Here is an 8,838-nt window from a genome sequence, read left to right as displayed (position 1 = left end):
CCCCCCAAACGCTCGTATCCGTCCAGACTCCGCCCCTTCGCCCCAACCCTGGATTCGTCTGAACAGCAAAGTTTTCATCCCAGTTCCTTTGTTTACATCGTCCCTCCGCCCCCGCTCTTTGGAAACGGCCTCGGTCTTCTTTCTGTCCTGAGACTCGGCACTTTGTTAGAAACCAGCATCATTCCGTTCCAGAGTCCTCGCCGCTGTACCACAGGGACGTCCCAGACTGTGGGTGGTTCAGCAGGACACGCTCTCCTTCACGGTGCCCCCCGGTGGGCGCTGACACTGCAGATGCAAAGCCCCTCTGCTCTTTTACTACAGACTTCTCCAGGATGAACTGCTCCCTCACACCACCAGTACAAACTCTCCCTGAACACAGCCGTGGGTCTACCAGTATGGGATGTGAACAAACTGATCTTCCAGGTCGCCTTTCATGCTGAGTGAGGATGAAGCTTAGAGGCATCTGCTGAAGGACAGCTGAAGTCTGGAGCTCCTCGCTTCAAAGGCTGAAGCCCTGAAATTCTGATTTTAAAGTCTGTCTCCCGCGTCCTCTTCAGCTGCACTTCATGGGGTTGGACAGCAGGGGGCAGCAGCGGTCTCAGCTTCCTGCTGACAGCTGTCTTCAGGTCTGAGCAGTTTTAGCAGCTTCACTTCATCTGTTCTCCATTGTTGTCCGCAGCGAATGGACTTAGAACCCTTTGAGTCACATTTGTTGGCTGCATGTTTGATCAAATGTTCACTTCTTTTAATGATTCCCCATAAAATCCGTGTCTGAACAGTGTCCGCCTTTCCCTGCACTCACTCTCTCTGTGTTCACTGACCTGTCCTGAAGTCCGACATGTTTCGCCGCTCGGCTGCTGTTACATTTTAGAGCCTCTTGGCTTGACTTTAAGCTAATAGGAAATGTCGAGTCATTGCGGAGTCCTGATTACTCAGCATGTAAGGTGACCGTCTGCGGGGTGGATCTGAGCTGCAGCTCCTGGGGACGCCTGGAGTTCCCTGCTCCTCCAAACCTCCTTCAGACTGTCACAAAAACCGTGGAGGTGTGGAGACGCTCCGTCCTCCCCCGGCATCCCGCTCATCTGATCAACATATCAGTGGTACACGCTAACGCCCCGTTTTATCAGTAAAGGACAGACTGAGGCTTTTATGCATTTCTTCCAGTGTCATGTATCGTCATTTGATTTAGAGCTTTAAGAGTGCTGGGAAATTGTCTCTTAGTAGGAATTATTTTTGTTGACTTTTGTTTGAAGAAAAAAAAGAAGCTGATTAAATGTGCTGGAGTATTCCAACATCCATCAGATGTTTGTGTTCTCTGACGGCGCCGCATGACTCGGTGTTTCCCCCTCCGTGGACGTGTCCTCGCACAGCACAGGAAGGGGAACTCGCTGCACCTGATTGGTTGTTCTAACCTGTTCAAGAAAACCAGTTTTGTGGTAAAACAACAGCTGATGCTTCTGTTTTGTTGATGAAACATTTGTGTTTTCACATTTGATCCACAAACAAGTGTCTATTTCTGTGTCTCATCCTGCTTGAATCTGATGTGCAGAACTCCGGTGTGCTCAGATGCACATTAGTGGTCAGTTTGAGAAATGTCTCCTGTCAGGATCCACTCCAGTGATTCAACACCAGTCTCTGGCTTTCATTTGGCTGTCCGGTTTATGAATACAGTTGTATAGATTCTCCAGTTTAGAACGATTTCAATCAGTTTGAGTGAGTTGAAGAAATGTCTCCTTTTGAACCAATGATCAGACAGCTTTCAGTCTGTAAATCCTGGAATGACATCTTGACTTGGATCTTGTTTTGTTCTGTCCCTCAGATTCAGCGACCTGATCATCCACAACTGTCTTGATCAGAGATTTGGGTTTGTTTTCTACTGATCAAAACCTAGAATGAGCCGAATAGATTTACTGGAAGTTTTAAGAAATTTGAATGACCTTTTTTAAAATATATATATATATATATATATATATATATGAATTGTCTATTTTTTGGTACAAACAAAAGCAAAATTAGAAAAAGAAACTAGGATCTCTCAAAATGTGTTTTTTTTTTCTCCTCACATTTTTACCTTTTACCTCAATAGATGCCAAAAAGCAAGCATGTTGCTTAATTACTAGCTAGCCTCCAAGTTAGCCTAAAAAACTCAGTAGACCAGTCAAAAACGTTAACATGAGCTCCGCTGTGACATGCTAGCGAGATCTGCTGTATCGAGCTAGTGAGCTCCGCTGTATCATGCTTACGAGGGCCTCTGTAGCAGGCTAGCAAGGTCCGGTGTAGCATGCTAGGGAGCCTCTTTTTGGTATTTTAGGGAGCTTCTTTGTAGTATGTGAGCGAGCTCTGCTGTATCGAGCTAGCATGCTCCGCTGTAGCTAACTAGTGAGCTCCGCTGTAGGATGCTAACGAGGTCCGCTGTTTTGAGCAAGCTAGCGAGTTCTGTTAAAGCGAGCTACCCACTGAGTGCCCACTTAAGACATTGTGGGCAAACAGGTAGAGATGCAAAGCAGAGAGAAGATTCTCAGTTAAGAAATAACAGTTCATAGATTTGATGGGAAGCGAGACCATCTGATGATTGATGCTGAGGTGAGTTACTTTATAGTTCAGAGACGGTCTTTAACCATGCTATATAGAGAAATAAACCTATGGAGATGGAAGAACCACCATTACAACATAATATCATATTTCAAATTATTTACAGTTATACCTATACATTACCATAGAACTGCATTCATGTTTGGCGGACAGATAAATATATATTTATACAATTTAAAGATATACTTGTTTCCCTAAAAAAAGCTTTATTGTATATTGCTAAAGATGAATAACACTTGGGAAAAGAAAAAACGTAACTGATTTTATTATAATTCACACATGAGGGGGTTAAGCAGGACAACCATGGAGACCTGACCTTTCTTAGGGTCTTTGAGACCCCACCAGGTGAGATCTTGCATGGAGCCCCAGTCTGAGAGAGACTGACAGTCATGTTCAGCTTCTTCCTCTCTCCAAGAATTGCTCCAAATGTGGATCTTCTTCCACTAAACTGCTTGGAAAGTTGCCCTGTAGACCTTTCCCGCCTCATGGAGGTCCAACTGTTGTCGCACTTTCAAGACTGTTTATCGGCCACTGTAACCGTTCCGCTCTCCTTAGCTCGTTTACATTATAAGTGGGTCATCTGGACTCCACAAGACAGTGCACTGAACTTTTTTTTATCTTTGATTTTTGAGTTTCACTAATGTCCATGGCAGACATAAAATCCTGTCCACCTTTGTCCACATTTGTCATGGAAGGAATCACACATCAATATGTGGGTGGAGTCATCTGGACCCAAAGAGAGCAGAAGGGTTAAGACAGTTTCAAGTGTTTTTTTTTTAAAGGTTGGAGCAGTAAATACATATTTTTTCCCCTGTTTTTTTTTAAACATATCTAAAGATTAAACTTATTTGGAGAAAATTTGGCAGAGAAGTCAGGAGCAGAGAGGTGACCAGAGGTGACGGGCTGGTTCTGAAGGGGATCTGCAGGAGAACCATGACAGAAGCTGCTGGAATGACACACAGGATCAGCAGGAAAACAGTCATGTCTGATTCTGATTGAGAACTTTTTGTGGTGAATTCAGCATCGTGGAGATGTGGAGCTTCTGGTCCAGGTGGTTCTGCTGCTGTTCCTCATGACTGCAGAGGAGAAAGCTCCTCAGCTTCAGATCTTCATTTCTCAGAGGGAGGAGGAGAGAACAGCGACGCCCCTCCCCTTGCAGTGAGCGCGCGCACAGCTGTCGCGCTCTCGGACGCGACTGTTTCACTCCACGCTGCTGAAGCTGCACGCGGACTATCACGCGGACCTGCTGCTGGTTTCGGACCGCCGGTAAGTGTTTTCGGAGCCAGGCCGACTGGACGGATGGAGTAAATGTTTCCGCTTTCGCGGCTTCGCGCGCGCGCGGCTGATGGAGTCCGAGCATCAGGGCACGCGGCGGAGGCATCAGCGTCCGCGGCGCGAGCGCTGCAGGTCCAGCCCGTCTGCGTGTCCTCCTGCCCGCCGGCGTGAAGCGGCTGCTGAAACTCGTGCACCGGAGCAGCCTGCGGGATCCGGTCAGAACCAGTTATCAGAGAACGCCGAGTCATGAAAACACGAGCTGTGGAGCAGTGACCGCCTCCTCGGTCTGGACTCGAACCTTTAAGTCCACAGTTGGGATGTTCGCGCGTGTGTGCTTCCTGAACGCGGCTCCGGTCCTCCAGCATCCCAGGAGAGCCCGGCTGAGCCTGACCCGATCAGGGCTGGATCCGCTCACTTCAGGGGCAGGGGGCCCGGTCGGGAGAACTCCTGTCCTCCGGACCGCAGGGACCAGATTGATTCAGAATTCAAATCCTTTAACAAAACCAAAACACACGTGTTGGTGTAAACGGTTTACAGTTATTATGGGATGGCCACAGGACTGTATGGAGCTGAGTTTGGGTCAAATGACTTGAAACCCAAATTAAACAAATTTTGGTGTTTGCCCCCAAAAAACGTAAAATAACAAAAAATGTATTCTATCCTAAAATAAACTTAATTACTTTCAACTTCAAATGTTGTTTTTTAGGTTTCAAAAACTCAATTTTTCAATTTCAAAACTTTTTTACAGTTTCAATTTTTTTTTCCATTTTCAAATCAGAAATTTTCATTTTCAAAACTTTTTGCCCTGTTGGGGCGGGGCTAACACAAAGGACCAATAAAAATTCAAGGGCGAAAGGGGGGGGCAAGAGAAAATGTGCATTTTTTTGGGGGTTACTGCAGACAGATTTGGTCATTTCAAAACTGTTTTCAAGCGTTCTTCTCTCTCAGTTTGTAGATTCTGTCTGAAGACATGCAAATGTCATCAGTATAAATGTGTTTTTTTTGTGTCCAAAGTTCAAATATATCTTGTTTTTAAAAATAGACCCCATGAGCAACTGTTTTATGTAATACATGTGAGAGGATGTTTGCACTTTGAAGTATTCTATATACTGTATGCTAGATCAAATATATGTTTTGAAACTTTTTAAAAGAGTCATTTTAGGCTTTTATTTTGCTAATTTTCTCTGTTATTTTTTTACTTTTTACTGATCCAAAAAATGATCTGATCCGTGATCCTGTAATGCAATTTTTAGCTTAATTTTTTTTATAAATGAATGAATGCATAAATGACATTTAGGGTACTCACAACAAAAGAAAGACAGATGAAAGTTTATAAATTCAGCAAATTAAGAACAAAAAGTAAGAAAGTAAGAACATGTTAAAAACACCATAAACACAATTAAAACTGTTTCCTTCATACTTGTTTCTATACAAGTATGAAGGAAACAAAATGCTTCTTGTATCTAGCAGAGGGCTGTGCAGCTCTGGGCTGGAGGAGGTTCTCCTAACCCTGAGGTCTGCAACCTGCAGCTCCAGAGCCACATGTGGTTCTTCAATCTCTCCATGAAGGCTCTCTGGCTGAAGAAAAATAAAATGATAGTCATTTTTAAAGTAAGGATTACAAATGTAAAAAAACAAATCACATTTCGAGAGATGCTAGTTTCTTTTTCTATCTTTGCTTTTGTTTGTGCCAAAAAAATAGACAATGATTCAAATTTATATATAAAAAAAGAAGGTCATGAATGCAAATCCAAATTTCTTAAAGGCTAAGGTAAGATTATACGGCTCCTTCTAGGTTTTGATCAGTAGAAAATGAGCCCAGATGTCTCTTTTACTGCTAAAGGTTGCTGACCCCTGACCTAACCATAAAGCCTCTCTGTGTTGTTGCAGATCCTGTCTGTTGCTTCAGGACTTCTGGCCTTCTACAGCATCACTCGGACTGTAAGTGTATCATTTACTCAAAAATCCGGATACCTTTAAAAACACATGCATTGAAGTGTCAGCTCTTATACTTACATAAAATGTGATTATAAACTAATCCTGACTGATTTACAGCCTCAAATGTTTTCTCTGTCTAGACTTAACCTGCAGCATTGATTGAGGAGTTTTATGAGTTCACGACGTGTCATTCATTCACCGACGGCGTGTGGAAACATGCGTGAATGAGTTAATATGTGGCTGGGGTACAGCGACAGGCGAGTGGGCGGAGCTGCTGAACTTCAGACCTCACACATTTTCAGGTCACACTGTGGCACAGACAGGCCTCAGTGGAAACGCTCTGGAGGATCAATATACAAAACTGAACTGCCAGCATCCATGAATGACGTGGATCTGAACCGGCTGCAGCTTCAACCCTTTAACACCCAAGGCGTCGTCGGTGACACAAAATCACACGCTGTAACTCTTCAGCCGTTAACAAGACAACTCCAGTAGATTCTAAAGGGGAAAAGCAGCTTGTCGAGACGCTTTTCTCCTGTAGAATCTACTGGAATTATCGTGTTAACGGTTAATGACGTCCAGCTGAACATGTTTACTTAGTCCAGAGGTCTGCAACCTGAGGCTCCGGAGCCCCACGCAGCTCTTTTACCCCTCGGAGAGGCTCTCTGGCTAAAGAAAAAAAAAGAAGGAAAATGAAGTCATACATTTGGATGTTCCTGTTCCAAACAGGAAGTCTTTTATTTTGAAAGAAAGTCATGAGCTTCTGTCAAAAGTAAGAAACGACTTTACACTTTAAGAAAATTCCAGTTTATCTTAGTATTTATGTGTTTGTTTGTTCCCGAAAATAATTATATTTAATATTTATTATGCAAAGTAGTATCACATTTTCCCAAAACAGTAAAAAGAACAAAAATGGCAAGTCTTTTTAGGTTTTGATCAGTACCAAACAGGCCCAAACGGCTCTTTTACTGCCAAAGGTTGCAGACCTCTGACGTAGTCTCATTCTGCTCTGTGAATGTTGCTCTCAAACTGGTTAAGGGGGCGGGGCTTCTCCAACTATCTGCTCAGAAAGTTCACGTGTTGTGAACAGTTTTCTGTCCTGTGCTGTACGCCATTCTTAGGACCAGTTTGCGGGTGACGTCACATGTTGAGGCCAGGTCTCCTCTGATTGGTGGGGTGGGGGGGTGTGACTGTCAGCTGCAGGTGAAACTGTAGCTTCTGTTAATCATCAGTATGAAGGACGGCACGTTCACACACTCACACTCTGATGGCAAATACACTGCCTAAAAATCAGGCGCCAACCTGTAACCACCAGGAGCTGTGTGGGGTTCAGTGTCTCGCCCAAAGACACTTTGATCTTCTGATCAGAGGTTGACCGCTCTCCCTCTGCACCACTGTCTCTGCCGTTTACAGCTGTGAATCGGCACGTTCACATTTGCTGTGTTCAGCAGCTGAAGGTCTATTTTCCTTAAACTGGGACTTCCTGTTGTCCCGGTGAGGTCAGTGCTCGAGCTGCAGCCTTTCATGAAGGCGCTCTGCATTCAGCCGTCTCCTCCGCCAGCCCCTGATGCCTCAGCAACAGGGAGTCATTGAGAGGCTGCGAAGTGAAGGACTCCATTGTCTTTGTGCTGGCAGCTTTCTCCAGCCATCAACTCAAACCTATTCTGTTTTTAATAAAGCACCAGTTACAACTGAAGTTGTTTCTAAATAAATCTAAACAGTCATAATTCAGTCCAGATTATCTCACTTAAAACAGATTATTTTAGTTGTGTGCTAATGATTTATAGAAGTGACCAACAGATTCTATTGAAGGCCTTTAGGTGGGTCCCTGTACTGAGCAGACAGAGGAGACACTAGGGCTGCCACGATTAGTCGACTAATCGACTATTAAAATAGTCGACGACTAATTTAATAATTAGTCGTTATTTAATATTATAAGGAGTCAGAGTGTAGTAAAGTTGAAAGTTATAATGGCGTTCTGCTGGCTTGTTTTATTATTTTGGCTTCTATTAAGGTTTTTTTTAGCCTGTTTTGGAGTTAGCTAATATTTCAGCTACATGCTAGCTGTTTTGGCTAATTTAGACTTTTTTGATTTTGGGGGGTATTTTGAAGTTTAGCTATTTTTTTCAGCTAAATATTCGCCCTTTTGGCTAGCCTAAGATTATTTTTTATTATGTTTTTAGGCTAATTTTGCATTTAACTAATATTTCAGCTGGCTATCAGCTTAAGCGTTTTCAGCTATCAGCTTCAGTGTTTTCAGCCATCAGCTTCAGCATCTTCAGCTATCATCACTAGTATCTTCAGTGGCCAAATTCAGCTTTTAGCATTCACACTATTATCACAGGTAATGCTGTATATCTAGTATATAGTTAGTTTAAAGATAATGATGGTTAAGATGTGTGCTTTACATCCAGTTTGTAAAGCACACATCTTACATCCAGCATGACCAGATTAGTCGAATGATCTGTGGTTAGTCGACTATTAAAAAAAATCTTTGTGGCAGCACTAGGTGACGCTGATGCTGACTGTCACTTCGAGAGACCCCTTTTTTGTAGAGTGGTTTGGCCCAGCTGTGGGTTTGAACCGTTGTCAGGGAAAACTGGACAGAGTGAGTGTGATGTCACCCATAAAAAACGGCTTACTTCCAGTTCCAGTAAAATGAGGCCAACTTATCTGTGATACCTGTGATTTCTATGGTAACCACTCTCACCAATCCAGAGTGAGCTTGTTAAAAGACCACACCCCTACCATATGAAAGAGGGCTCCAGACAACGTGTCAATCAAACACTTCAGCATTTGATGTGGGAGCCAGCAGGGACCACATGCTTTTATTGAAGCATCTGATTGGTCAGTTTATGACTAGAACAGGGTTTGACAACCTTTAACAGTAAAAGAGACATTTAGGTTGTTTTCTACTGATCCAAACCTAGAAGGAGCTGCATAGTCTTACTTAAGCCTTTAAGAAATTTGGATTTGCATTATGACCTTCTGTTTTATAAAATCATAAATATCCATTCATCTTCTTGACCGCTT

At 43.3% G+C, this 8,838-nt stretch overlaps 2 protein-coding genes across 2 annotated transcripts in view; both read left to right on the top strand.

Moving 5' to 3' along the window:
* Positions 1-1,301, top strand: part of carm1 (coactivator-associated arginine methyltransferase 1) — a gene marked incomplete in the record, with an annotated part of 17,006 nt that extends 15,705 nt beyond the window's left edge. Inside the window, 1 exon segment of the mRNA XM_024271862.2 lies at positions 1-1,301.
* Positions 1,302-3,700: 2,399 nt separating this feature from the next.
* Positions 3,701-8,838, top strand: part of abat (4-aminobutyrate aminotransferase) — a gene marked incomplete in the record, with an annotated part of 28,984 nt that continues 23,846 nt past the window's right edge. The window contains 2 exon segments of the mRNA XM_024271863.2: positions 3,701-3,858; positions 5,758-5,808.

The sequence above is a fragment of the Oryzias melastigma genome, linkage group LG8 (genome assembly GCF_002922805.2).
Source record: "Oryzias melastigma strain HK-1 linkage group LG8, ASM292280v2, whole genome shotgun sequence".
Taxonomy (NCBI): Eukaryota; Metazoa; Chordata; class Actinopteri; order Beloniformes; family Adrianichthyidae; genus Oryzias; species Oryzias melastigma.
This window is presented reverse-complemented; position numbering and strand designations above follow the sequence as displayed.